Source organism: Sus scrofa, chromosome 5 (assembly GCF_054392235.1).
Source record: "Sus scrofa isolate SSC_HxYL_T2T_F1_AM1 chromosome 5, Sscrofa_HxYL_maternal_Yorkshire_Landrace_v2.0, whole genome shotgun sequence".
In the NCBI taxonomy this organism is placed as follows: Eukaryota; Metazoa; Chordata; class Mammalia; order Artiodactyla; family Suidae; genus Sus; species Sus scrofa.
This window is the reverse complement of record NC_139387.1, coordinates 43081573-43094378: the sequence shown is the minus strand read 5'-3', so window position 1 is coordinate 43094378 and position 12806 is coordinate 43081573. Positions and strand designations below refer to the sequence as shown.

The 12806-nt window shown below is 38.4% G+C and overlaps 1 protein-coding gene across 4 annotated transcripts in view; it reads left to right on the top strand.

Moving 5' to 3' along the window:
- LOC146403340 (uncharacterized) overlaps positions 1–12806 on the top strand; it is a 481678-nt gene that overhangs the window by 183426 nt on the left and 285446 nt on the right. For 2 of the 4 annotated variants that reach the window (XR_014845436.1, XR_014845438.1), the window contains one exon: positions 9388–9503. The exons of the other annotated variants lie outside the window; for them this stretch is intronic. The gene's annotated coding sequence lies outside the window, so the exon portion shown is untranslated. Of the gene's footprint in view, positions 1–9387; positions 9504–12806 lie in introns of those variants that run through there. 4 annotated transcript variants of the gene reach the window in all.

Here is a 12806-nt window from a genome sequence, read left to right as displayed (position 1 = left end):
AAAGAGACCTTCCATTCGCCTCTTTTTCAGGCTCTCCTCTACAAGCCTGTGAATATTGGAGTTTCCCAGAACTGTTTCTTTTCTTTCTTCTCTCTTGAACTCATTTTACCAGGTCTGACATATGTATTCCTAGCTCCACATTCTTCCTTAAGTCTAATTCATATGTTCATTTGTCCTCTTGACATTCCTCTTGGTTACCTGATGGGCACCTCAAATTTTATATGGCCCCAAACTGGGTGGTCCCCCCACACTCCAGTCCACACCTCTCAAGTCTTCCCATGGTGGTCAGTAGCTCCATTCATTATTCAGACTGCTCAATTAGGATTCACCTTTAATTTCTCTTTTCCTCACACTCACACCTAATCTGTCAGAATCTCACATCTGTACCACCTCTTATAACTTGAATCATATCACTTTGAATCAACTCTATGCTTCAAGCTCTGATCCAAGATACCAGTTGATCTTGCCTTCACTCTGCCCACCTTCAATCAATGCTTTTCACACCACCAAGAGTTTCCTGGTCAAACCCGTCAATGCCTTCCCATTATACCAATAATAAATTTGAAACTCTTCACCTTGTCCCCAAGTCTTATAAGATCCAGTTCCTGGCTCCCTCTCTGGACTTATCACTCTGCATTACCTCTCATTCCTGTCTCTCTAGCCAAGGTTGGCCTTTTTTTCACTCCTTGAATAGACACCAAACACATGCTCATCTTAAGACTAAATATTTCCTTCTGCCTGGATTGCTCTTCCCCAGATTTTCATACTGCTGCCAACTTTTCATGCAGATCTCACCTAAGGGCCCCTCCTTATCATAAAACCCATTCCTTTTCCTCATAGTCCTTACCAGTATCATAAACCATTTCGTTTGCTTCCATACTTATTGTCCATTTCTCCATCACAAAAAGGGAGGCTCCTGGAGAGGCTCCATCTGTTTTCCCACTGCCTGGCAAATAGCAGGTGTTTAATAAATACATGTGCATTGCCTGGCTCACATTTCACCATGTGGTGAGATGCAGCCACACTCTGACTATAGGCTCAGCCATTAATGGGAAGTAGCAAAGGGGAAGTTGGCTGGTTCGGAAAAGATTTCTTCATATGTCTCATGGCTTGTAGACAGGGAGACAATTGCCTGAATCTTTGTTGTCCTTTTAGAAACTTTGCCTTTAACATTTGAGGGCAAGAGATATCCCCTAAGTTGGGCTGACATTGAATAGAGTTTTCAAGCATCTGTATACCTTGCCCTAAGATTTTTCATTTCATTATTTCCAGTTAGTGTAAGTGGAAGAGTAAATCTAGGTTTCCAGAACAGACCCACTGTACCCCCATTTTTACATAGAAAACCCCCCAACTCAAATTGTGTTTCCAATCATCACATTCCTACAGATGGACAGGAAGGTCATTCCAGGCCCTAGAAAGTCAGGTCTTTGAAGAGATGCTTCCAGCTTCCCTCAGCCTCTTTATTCACCCTCACCAGAGCAGGACTTAGCTAATTGATCAGCTTGAGAAGAAGAACTGAGCATGCTCAGCCCAGCTGCTGCATGTCTCTCTTACCTCATCTATCTGTCCACTGAAAGGTGCAGTCTCATCTGCTGTCTGCCACCAGGTAAGCTGTCTGCTCTGGCATGGCCTGTGGATAGTGAATGATGCCAGTGACTAAGGGAATATAAGGCTGTTTAATGGGGCAGCACATAAGGAGTCAAACACCCCCTTTGGTCCCACTATATCAGTCAAGTTGTGCATTGTGATCTTTACAGGCAGGCTTGTGTCTGTCTCTCTGTTGATTCTGAGCTTGCACAGAGCAGAATATTGTCATTTTTCCCCTCTTAAATTCTAAGTAAAAGGACCAATTTCAGTCTCAAAAACTTGAATTTGAATGGTGTTATAATAGATTATAATACAATGTAAAAAAAGAATATATATATATATATATGTATGTATAATTGGGTCACTTTTCTATACAGCAGAAATTGACAACATTGTAAATCAACTATAATAAAAAAATTTTTCAAATAGATGGTGAATATAAAAGTTTTTCTGCATCCTGACAGCCATAACTTTTAACCATTGGAAAGTTCCAATTTCCAGATCATTTTGTAAAATGACGACTGATATTCCATGAAGGTGCAGAATGTTGGTGAAAATATCATACTTTTTGAAATCAATAGGATATGATACCCATTCTCAGCTTAACCCCTTACAAATAGCTTTGGATAATTCACTCAATAGCTTAATGCTTGTTTTTCTCATTTGACAAGTTAACCTAACAGCATCTACACTTCCCAGGGCTGGTGGAAGGTTTAAATGAGATTTTGTACATAAACAGCTTCCGGAGTGCCTGGCCCTGAGTTCTTGCTCTATAGAGCCTAGTTCCTATCTATCTTCCCCATGCCCCATGGCTGGAAGTTAGCCACGGTGTTAGGTCTTGCATGTTCTTTCTGAGCCTGGATGTCTCATCTGTGAAATGGTGATAACATTATTAACTACTTCCTATGGTTGTTGATGTACATAAAATGCTTACCTGGCAAGTGGTAAGCACTTGATAAATGGTGTCTGTTATTACACTTATCATTTGATTCAGGAAAAAGCCATTATATTTATGTTGACTTCGCATAGAATAAAATGACCATTCTCATATTCTTTCAATATTGATGCCAGAGATGTGCCTAAAAGGGCATACATATTTGAGCCCCAATTCTAGATAACATGAGAGAGGAAAATCCTTAAATTTTATTGATGAAAGTTTGAAAGAGGATGTCCTTGTGGCACAGCAGGTCAAGGATCTGTGGCACAGGTTTGATCCCTGGCTGGCCCCATAGGCATGGTAAAAAAATAAAATAAAAAAGAAAGATTGAAAGAAATATGTTATCTGATTTCTTCTTGCCCTCACCCTTCCTCTTTCTTTTATTACTCAAGGCAGGTAATATTAAAATGTAGGGTTTCTGATATCTTACCCAAAACAGTTATTCTGTGTTTCTGATGTATCTGAGAGAGTTAATCTCAGTGTGTTGTTTTTTTTTTGTTTTGTTTTGTTTTTTCTGACCTTTGGGATCTACTTGACCCTTGCTAAATTCTTTTCATCCATGGACAGTGACATGTTTAATTGCAACATGAAAACACCTGGGAGTCTTAGAGAATCCTAACTCAGGAGGGTTGTTCTTTGAAGGTGACTTGATCCGCAGGAGCAAGCTTGGTCCACAGGCTGGGTGGCTTTTCAGGGCTTCTCTTCTCTGAGGTCCTGAAGCTACTCTAGACCTTTATGAAATGAAGCTTCTTGTCAATCGTATTCACATATTTATCATTGTATTTCTTTCTTTTTTTTTTTTTCAAATTGCCTTAATAAAGCAGATATTCAGGTATTGGAGATGTATGTATATGCTCTAGAAGAAATTCCAGGGAATTTTACTGATTTCATGTTGTTTAATAGCCAAGGAATGAAAAGACAGACTCAAATAAGAATACTGAAAAAAAAGAAGACTAGGATTGCCTTGTTATGCTTTTTCTGGAAATAGGGATTCAGAAAAGTCAGTGGCCTAGAGTGAACTAAGCTCAGTGTTTTATCTTACTTCCTACTTGATAAAAGTTCACATCTCCAAAGCCCAGCTTGGAGAACAGGGCTCAATCGGAATTTAGAAAATCTACAATGTGAGTTGGTATGCCAACTATATCACATTTCTCCTCTTTGGAGAGAAAATGCTGGGCTGCCAATAGCAAAAGTATTTAGCGTGAGTGGGGCCAAAAGAGAGAGCACTTGAGGAGAAAGTTGAAGACTGAACTATGCATTGATAGAGAGGACTATTTAACCTTCTCTCAGGCCCCTAATTTAAATCCTCTTCTTTATTTCCTGGGCTTGCCTGATGATACCCTTGATATGAAATACAAAAAACTGGATTGCATACATGAATGTGGTTAAGAAATATGTTTGCCCAATAAAAGCATTTATATTTTCATCACTGCATATTTTAACCCATTATTTTAAATTTTAATATCAAATGTTGCTCTTTTTACTTATATAATTTTCAATATTGTTAACAAAACTAAAGCCGCACCAGAGGCAATAAAGTTTGATTTACAAAAAAATTAGGTATTTTGGCAATTATTGTGCAGTTTGTCAGCTACTGGAATAGCAGAAAAATGCCTGTCTTATTTTATTGTATGCCATATCACATTGTTTACACTGACTGACAGTGAACTTATAAAATATATGATACTTTTAGGTGTGAGGCTTAATGAAATTTTATTTTTATCTTTTGCTTTTTAGGGCTGCACCCGTGCCATATGTAATTTCTTAGGCTAGGGGTCAAATTGGAGCTAAAGCTGTGGCCTACACCAGAGCCACATCGACTTGGGATTGGAGCCACATCTGCAACCTATATCACAGCTCATGGCAACGCCAGATCCCCAACCCACTGAGCAAGGCCAGGGATCAAACTCATATCCTCATGGACACTAATTGGATTTGTTTCTGTTGTGCCACAACAGGAACTCCTGAAATTTTATTTTTATTATTATTATGATTGCTGTCAATGACATTTACTAATTTCTTTCAATTTCCAATGAATAATCATTGTTTTTGCTTATTCAAAGATATTTAACCATATGCTCCAAATATGCTGAAACTAAGTTCTGCAAATAACTAAAGTCAGTGAAAATAGAGATCAGTAAAAATATCTTACAAATCAGGAACTAGATGTATCTTCTATAGGATTAAAACACTTGAACTTTGTAACTTAAGATTTGTTTTGGGAATTCCCGTCATGGCTCACTGGAAACAAATCTGACTAGCATCCATGAGGACTCAGGTTAGATCCCTGGTCTTGCTCAGTGGGTTAAGGATCCGGTATTACCATGAGCTGTGGTGTAGGTCCCAGACGCGGCTTGGATCTGGCCTTGCTGTGGCTGTGATGTAGGTTGGCAGATTCAGCTCTGATTCAACTCCTAGTCTGGGAACTTCCATATGCCGAGTGTGCCCCCCCCCCAAAGATTTATTTTAGAATTTAGCTCATAATTTGCACATTGAAAATTTATCTTAAGTTAATTGCCTCATGGCAGCAGAGAGACTAATTTTTTAAAAATTTTGATTTAAGTATAGTTGATTTACAGTGCTGTGTTAATTTCTGCTGTATAGCAAAGTGATTCAGTTATATACATATATATATAGAATGTGGTTCCCTATGCTCTAGAGTAGGACTTTGTTGTTAAGACTGCTTTATTTTAAACCCGTCTATTTAGTGGGAGGAGCAAGAATGTGTGGGCATAAAAACTCTCATATATAAGATAGGTACCTTAGATGAGGCAAAATATGCATTCTTATTAAAAACTCAAACTTCAGCTTTGGAATTAGACAAGCTTCATTTCAAGTTCAGCACTACCACTTACTGTGTTGAAATATACAAGTTATTTGATCTCCCTCAACTTCAGATTCTTCTATAAAAATGAACATAAAACTCCTCATATGGCTTTTATAGGAATAAAATGCTTAACAGACTGCTTAATAATGATAATAATGAAATAACTAATAGCTTTTTTGATGTTATTTTGGATGAAGAGATTTAAGTATTTGAAGGAACAGCAAAAATCTCATGAATCAATTCAAAGATTACTATATGTTATAAAGAAAGATTATGTCTTCAACAAAGGAAAATTTTGCTCTGCTTATAGTGTCTGCAGATTTTTCTAAAGCCAGAAATATAATCAAAAATTTGTATTTTTGTATAAATAAAATGTATTTGTATCTGTAAACACATTGTATTTGTCAGGTCATAACAGGATAAGCTGTTAGACTTTTCTCTATTTTTATTTATGAGAATAACTAAAAATAAAAAGGTTAATATTTAGGGAAGTTAACTCTATTTTCCTGGTTTTTCCTTTTCCTTTTAAGTTTGGTATTTAAAGAAAGTCATTCAAAGGCAGGATGAGTTGGTAACTGTAAAACTGTCATAACCACAGAAATTGCAAAATATTCATTGTATCTGTTTATAGAAAATGTGTGATATCAGTCCATTTGGAATGAGAGAGTAAAAATAGCAGCAGTAAATTAAACACATGGTAGCTAAAACAAAAAACAATATTTCTTTTTTTAAAAACAAAAGAAAAATTGCCTTTCATTTTCTTTGGTTTTGGTATAAATGAAGGCAGCTATGCTCACCACTATACTACCAATGCTACTGGTTTTGGTATTATGATAATGCTGGCTTCATGGAACAAATTAGGAAGTATTCCTTTCTTTTCAATTTTCTGGAAGGTGTTGTGTAGAATTAGTATTATTTCTTTCTTATGTGTGTGGAAGAATTCACCAGAGAAGCTATTAGGGCCTGGAGCTTTCTTGGTGGGAAGGTTTTGAACAATAAATTCAACTTCTTTTAGTAGGTATATGGCTATACAGGTTATCTATTTTTAAGTTAGCTTTGGTCGGTTTTATCATCAAGGAATTTTTCCATTTCATTTATATTGTCAAAATTATGGGTATAAATTTCTTGGTAACATACTAATTTTGAAAAAAATCTGTAGAACTGATAATGGTGTCACATCTCTTATTCCTGAGATTAGCAATTTATGTCTTCTCATTGTTGATGTTGCTGATGTTCTATTTCTTTTCCTTCTCCTTCTTTAGTCTGTATAGATGTTCATCAATTTCATCGTTCTTCTCAAGAGCCTTTTTAAAATTTCATTGATTTTCTTTGTTTTCTCTTTTCTATTTAATTGATTTCCCCCTGATCTTTATCATTTCCTTTCTTCTAGTTATTTTGGGTATATATTTCACTTCTTTAGTTTCTTAAGGTTGAAGCTAAAGTTTGTTTGTTTTTTTTTTCCTTTTCTTGGGCCACTCCCATGGCATATGGAGTTTCCCAGGCTAGGGATCTAATTGGAGCTGTAGCCACCGGCCTACGCCAGGGCCACAGCAACATGGGATCCGAGCCATGTCTGCAACCTACACCACAGCTCACGGCAACGCCAGATTCTTAACCCACTGAGCAAGGGCAGGGATCAAACCTGCAACCTCATGGTTCCTAGTCGAATTCGTTAACCACTGCGCCACGACAGGAACTCCGGAAGTTAAAGTTTTTGAGTCGAGATTTTCTCTTCTAATGTAAAAGATTAATGACGTAGATTCCCTCCAAGGTAAGGTTTTGGTACAATTCCACAAATGTTGATATGCTGTGTTTTCATTTTCATTTAGTTCAAAACACTTTATAATTTCTTTTTCAGTTTTTTCCTTGACAAACATGTTGTAGAAAAGGATAGGAGGATGTGAGTTAGAGGATTAGTTCGAGATAAAAGTTTGAGATACTGTCTTTGGAATGGGTAGAAAGGAGGCAAGAGAAGATGCTGATGAAGATACAGTTGTGTGAGTGGAAGGAGGAGAGGCACTGGAAGGTGAAGTAATCCCTACCTGATCCTTCTGTGTCCTTGGTGAAGACAGAGGTAAGAGAATCTGCTGGGAGTAAGAGTTTAGGTCACTGACTATGGTAAAGAGTTGAAGCAATTTTTGTGGAGAGTGGTAGTGAGAGAGAACTATGAGCATATAGAAAAATAGTGAAGCAATAGCTAAGGATGGAGAGTTCCCATTGTGGCTCAGTGGTTAACAAATCCGACTAGGAACCATGAAGGTTGTGGGTTCGATCCCTGGGCTTGCTCAGTGGGTTAAGGATCCAGTGTTGCCATGAACTGTGGTGTAGATTATAGATGTGGCTCAGATCCCACGTTGCTGTGGCTCTGGTGGAAGCCAGTGGCTACAGATCTGATTAGACCCCCAGCCTGGGAACCTCCATATGCCATGGGAGCGACCCTAGAAAAAGGCAAAAAGGAAAAGAGACAGAAGAAAAAAATATTAGCTAAGGATGAAGACCATGGATCTGTAGAAGGATGCTGTCCAGTTTTTCTTCTGCTTTGCCTGGATGCCTGAGTATAGGTTCAAACTCAGGACTTTAGAGAAAGCACAATAGAGTGACCAAATTGAAGTTATTGATAAGAAAATGTTTGAAGAGTTTATTTAGGCTGAAAAAGGAAGGGAAGTAAGGACAGAAAGGAACTGATTGATGAGAGAAAATGGTGCATGGGGAAGTGGGTCAAAGGACTCACTTTTTTTTTTTTTTTTAATGGAGTTGAAAAACAAGTTTAAAGGAATTGACAGAGAGCAGGAAGTTTAAGTAGGTTGTGTGGTCAGGCTGTGGGATATTAGAGATTAAGTTTTCATCAGTGAAGCAATTCTGTGGGTCAAGTTTCAGGGTGTGGTTATATATGCAGGTGATAGAAGTAGAGTAGAATTGAAGGTTATTGGATTGAGAAGGCCTAGAAGTTGTGAGGAAAGGCATTTATGGGTCCTGCACATAGATTGCAAAACCACCACAGGTGATGGTAAAGCTAGAGGTGGAGAGGAGAGTGTGAATCAGAGGCTGTTTCATGTTTGAGGATGAATGTGAGGGGGTTGGTTAATGACAATAAGAAAAAGGCATTTAGGACTGTGTGTTAGAAGACACAAGCCTGCAAAGATTGTTGGTTCATCTCCAAGCCTCATATCAAATGACGCTTGGGAGACCAAAAGCCATCCCTAATGAGAGCTGTAGAAGAGGAGAATGTCCAGGGAGAGGTCCAGGTTTGAGTTCAGCAAAGATGTGGTGAAAGATTCCCTTTTGGAGGGTGAAAACACACTGGACTTTGACAATGAGGAAATGGGGTTCTAGAGGAGACAGCAGAAAAATTGAGGAGTGAACAGGAGATGTGTGTATTTGGTGATCCCTGATCCAAATATTTAGTTTGGCTTTGGTCTAAAGGGTTAAGGGAAGGATAGATGATTTTGGGACAGTGGTTGAAGGTGTCAGGGATGTGAGTCATGGTGTTGTTCAGGGACCTCAAGTTTCCAGAGGGAATCGTGATGGGAGGTTGCTTTGATGTTGAAACTAATGTTCCAAATGATACCAGAAACAATTTATGAACTTGCCTACTTAACACCTCTTTCAGCTTAGGGGAACTATAATAGTATTCCATGTCAAATATCCATGTATAAAGTATTTTTACTTCCTGATGACTGAGTTGTCTTTAGAGATTGTTCCCACGCTTCCTACAAAAGCAAGGACAGTCCACATGGCCCGTTATAAGGCCTGTGTAGAAAGCATTGATTCAGGGAAATGTGAGCAATCAAAGGGCTCTCTCTGAACTCCTTTGGCAACTGCCTGTGGAAGCCCTGTGTCTCATGGTTGTGCATCTTTCTGTCCCATTATCCATCTTTCTACCAAACTATCTGCCAAAGTCACTCTTGGATGAGAGGTCACGATATTGAGTATATGAGGGGTGGTTTTTATTTCTTCCTTCCTTTGAGTTGATCATTAGAAACATTTTCTTTCTTCACTGATGATACTTATCTGAATTGAGTTTATTGTTTTCCAGAAGGGTGAAGATTTCAAATTATATACCTATGATTCTCATCTCTTCTCATGTAAGTGAAAATAAGCAGATGCAGTGGCAATCCCAGGGTTGTTGATTACCTGCCAGGAAGATCTCAGGTCAGTTGCTTTGCCTGCTTTTGCTTCAATCTCCTCTTCAGTGAGACACAGTTAATAACACAGGATGTATCCTCTATAGTTGATGTGATCTCTATAGTTGATGTGCATGAAATTTTTGGTCCAGAGCCTGGTATATAGCAAGTATTTAACAAATGGTGTCTGTTGCTTTTATCCATAACATCATGCCAGAATCATACAGAGGTTTAACACAAGTAAACTCACTGCATCTTCACAACAAGTTTGTGAAATGACTATTAATGTGACAGTTGATAGATGAGGGAATTGAAGTTCAGTGTGACTGTCAATGTCAAAGGTGAAAGCCTAGTAAGTTGCAGAGCTCAGATGTGACTTCAGTTCTGTTTTATTCTAAATCCAGTGTTCCTCCAAGTACTCTTAGATCGTCCTAGGAAAATTATTTTGAATTCGAGGAAGAACATTTCAAAACGTTCTATTGTTTCCATGGCTTATTGTCATTCCTACTCTCAGGTAATTTTTGGGGGTCAGTTTTAAGACTCTTTTGGAAGAACTGTGAGCTCTTTTCATCTTACTCGGTTTTCAGGGATACGGATATATATATATATATATATATATATATATATATATATATATAGAGAGAGAGAGAGAGAGAGAGAGAGAGAGAGATATGAAATCTAATTTCCTAGATAAGAAGAATCTTACTCAGAGCAGTTGGGTGGTTTCTCACGGAGAGCTCAGCAATTAGGCTCAAATTAGATCATCAAAGCTGAGCTGAGGGAAACTGTAGTTGATTTGAAATATCAAGGGTAGAGTAGGAACACTAAAAGTCAGAAATATCATACAATCACATTTTTCCTGATCCAAGCACATCAGAATTCATTTAGTTAGCAGTGAACAGAGGCAGCCCACTGGGTTCCTTAATTATAACATCAGAGCACTCTATAAAAACATGAGAGGAATGCCATTTCTGGCAATTTATAAATCATGTGATTTCACTTCCCCTCAGGGGTGGACATTTTAATGCAGACCAGGGTAGGGTTTTGCTGGACATGCAAACTCCCTCCATTTGCTTCATCCTCAAACATGACAAGCTTCACAATGCCTGGGGGTGACTTTTAATAATCTGAAGTCCTTCAGTATTTAGCACTTTTTCCCATCCCAACCCTGAAGTATTGCTATGTCTCTAACATTACCCTGTGGAGACACAGCTCTGAACTGCAGTTTTAGACATCTTGGAGAACATGGATTTCCACCCCTTTGCAATATAAATGAATAAACCAGAGCCTCAAGAAATTTACAGACTTTTTGATACTACATGGCCAAATAATAGATTAAAATTGTAGCCCATCATCTTGATGAGGCAAACCAGTGTCATGAAACAGGGCAGACTTTGGAGACAGAGACATGACAATTTGTTTTTTTTTTTTTTGGATGTGGGGAGGAGAAATTAACTTTTTTCAGCTTCCTTGTCCTGTCTGTAATGTGCCTTAGTATCTGCCTGGTGGGGTGACTGGATAACTGAATAAAGTCATGAGCTTAACGGAATGTCTGGTATGTGTGCTGTATTAATTAAATCATAGGTTTTACAAATCTGCCTTTGAATTCTACATTATCGTATTTAAAATAAAAGATATGTTTGTTTCACTTTCTTTGTATTTCCAGCTGAACTCATTGCCCTTTGCTCACCAACACAACCAAACAAGTTTTGGAATCACTCTAGATTACAGTCATAAGCATTTGCAGCTCCTTGCACAGTAAATTTAGATAGGCTGGAGAGAGCTTTGCTCTCATCGTCTTGTCTGCCTCATAAGGATGCTCTTTCCTTCAGTTTGCACCTTACTCACCCCTGCCCTACTTTATTCTTTTATGCCATGCTTAAGAGATTGATGCACTAAACTTTGTGCCTCATTCTCCTCTGAGTTTCCTGTTCCCACCAGTATTCCTGTCCATCTCTCACCTCAGCATCTTTGGCTGGAGCCATAATTTGATTGCGTTGCAACCTGTGTTTCTCTCCAGTCTCAGCGAGGTCTAGCTGGAATGTTACTGATTAGCTCTAGCCAATCCTAGTCATCCCAAATGTACCCTCAGGTGCCCACAAATTTTTCTACATCTCTTCCAGGTTCAGGTAGAACTAGGTATCTAGTAATGTATAATGCTAGAGGGATGTGGAATTTCATGATCACAATTGGCCTATAGACTGCCATAAGAAGTTCTCTGTTCTGTGCAAGGATGTAAAGGGGCCAGGCTCCTTTCTATCTAGATCATCTGGGCACCTGACACTCATTTATGATCTAGGGATTGATGTCCAGGGGGAATCTCTTGAAATCATTTCAGACAATTTGGCTGGGATCTGCTCCTGTTCCTATATTCTCAGTCCTAGACATAAGTAGACATAGAGTAAGGGTTAACATGGGGTCTTGCCTCTCTTAGCAGCTGGCTTTAACAGAGAATCCAGACCACCCACATCTGGTGATTGACATTCACTGTACCTTTATGGGGTGGTTATAGGGCACATAGCTTGACTCCCAAAATGAGATCATCTCTTAATCCCACATGTGGTTTCAACTTGAAGGAATGAACTGATTTGGTGCCCTTCCCACTCACTCTTTTGGACTTGATCTTAGGCAGTCAGCTGCTGAAGTTTGAAAAGAAAGATTATTTTCATACTATCAGTTTGGAGATTTGACAACAATTTTATAAGACCACAAGCATCCAATATAAAAAGCTTCCATGGTTTGGGCTCAAAATATATATACAAGGCATTAAATGCCATAAACCATTAAAAACTACCTACTTTGCTTGTATGAAAAAAATAAAAATGTTTACATTTAAAAATTTTTCTTTCATTCAAAATGGCCATCATTTGAATGAGTCCCATAGTGGGGGGTTATTGGAAGTTGAAAATACCTACTTTGCTGAATTTAAAAAAGTCAATAAGAAAATGTACCTTGCTCTTCAACCACTAATGTTAATCTCCAGGCATATTTGAGAAGTAGCAACATGAAACTGCTCTCTTAGCTTTCACTGATTCTAGCTTTTGGGCTGAATCACTTGAATCCTAACGATTAGGGTTGCTTATCACTGCAGGAGACTCTTGTCTTTTCCCATCTTGCTCTCTCTTGTTAGGATTGTGGGGAAGACTGGTGCTGCTTTGCTGAAATGCCAATGAGGTGATATCTTACAAAAATGATCATGGCAGATATAAGACTGATTAGTAAAAGGGCAGAGTTAGTTTTTTTTTGTTTGTTTTTTTTTGTTGTTTTTTTTTTAACCACTGCAATTCTTTAGTGCTGGTCTCCCCTCCCCCTCTCCCTTCTTCTCCTTCTC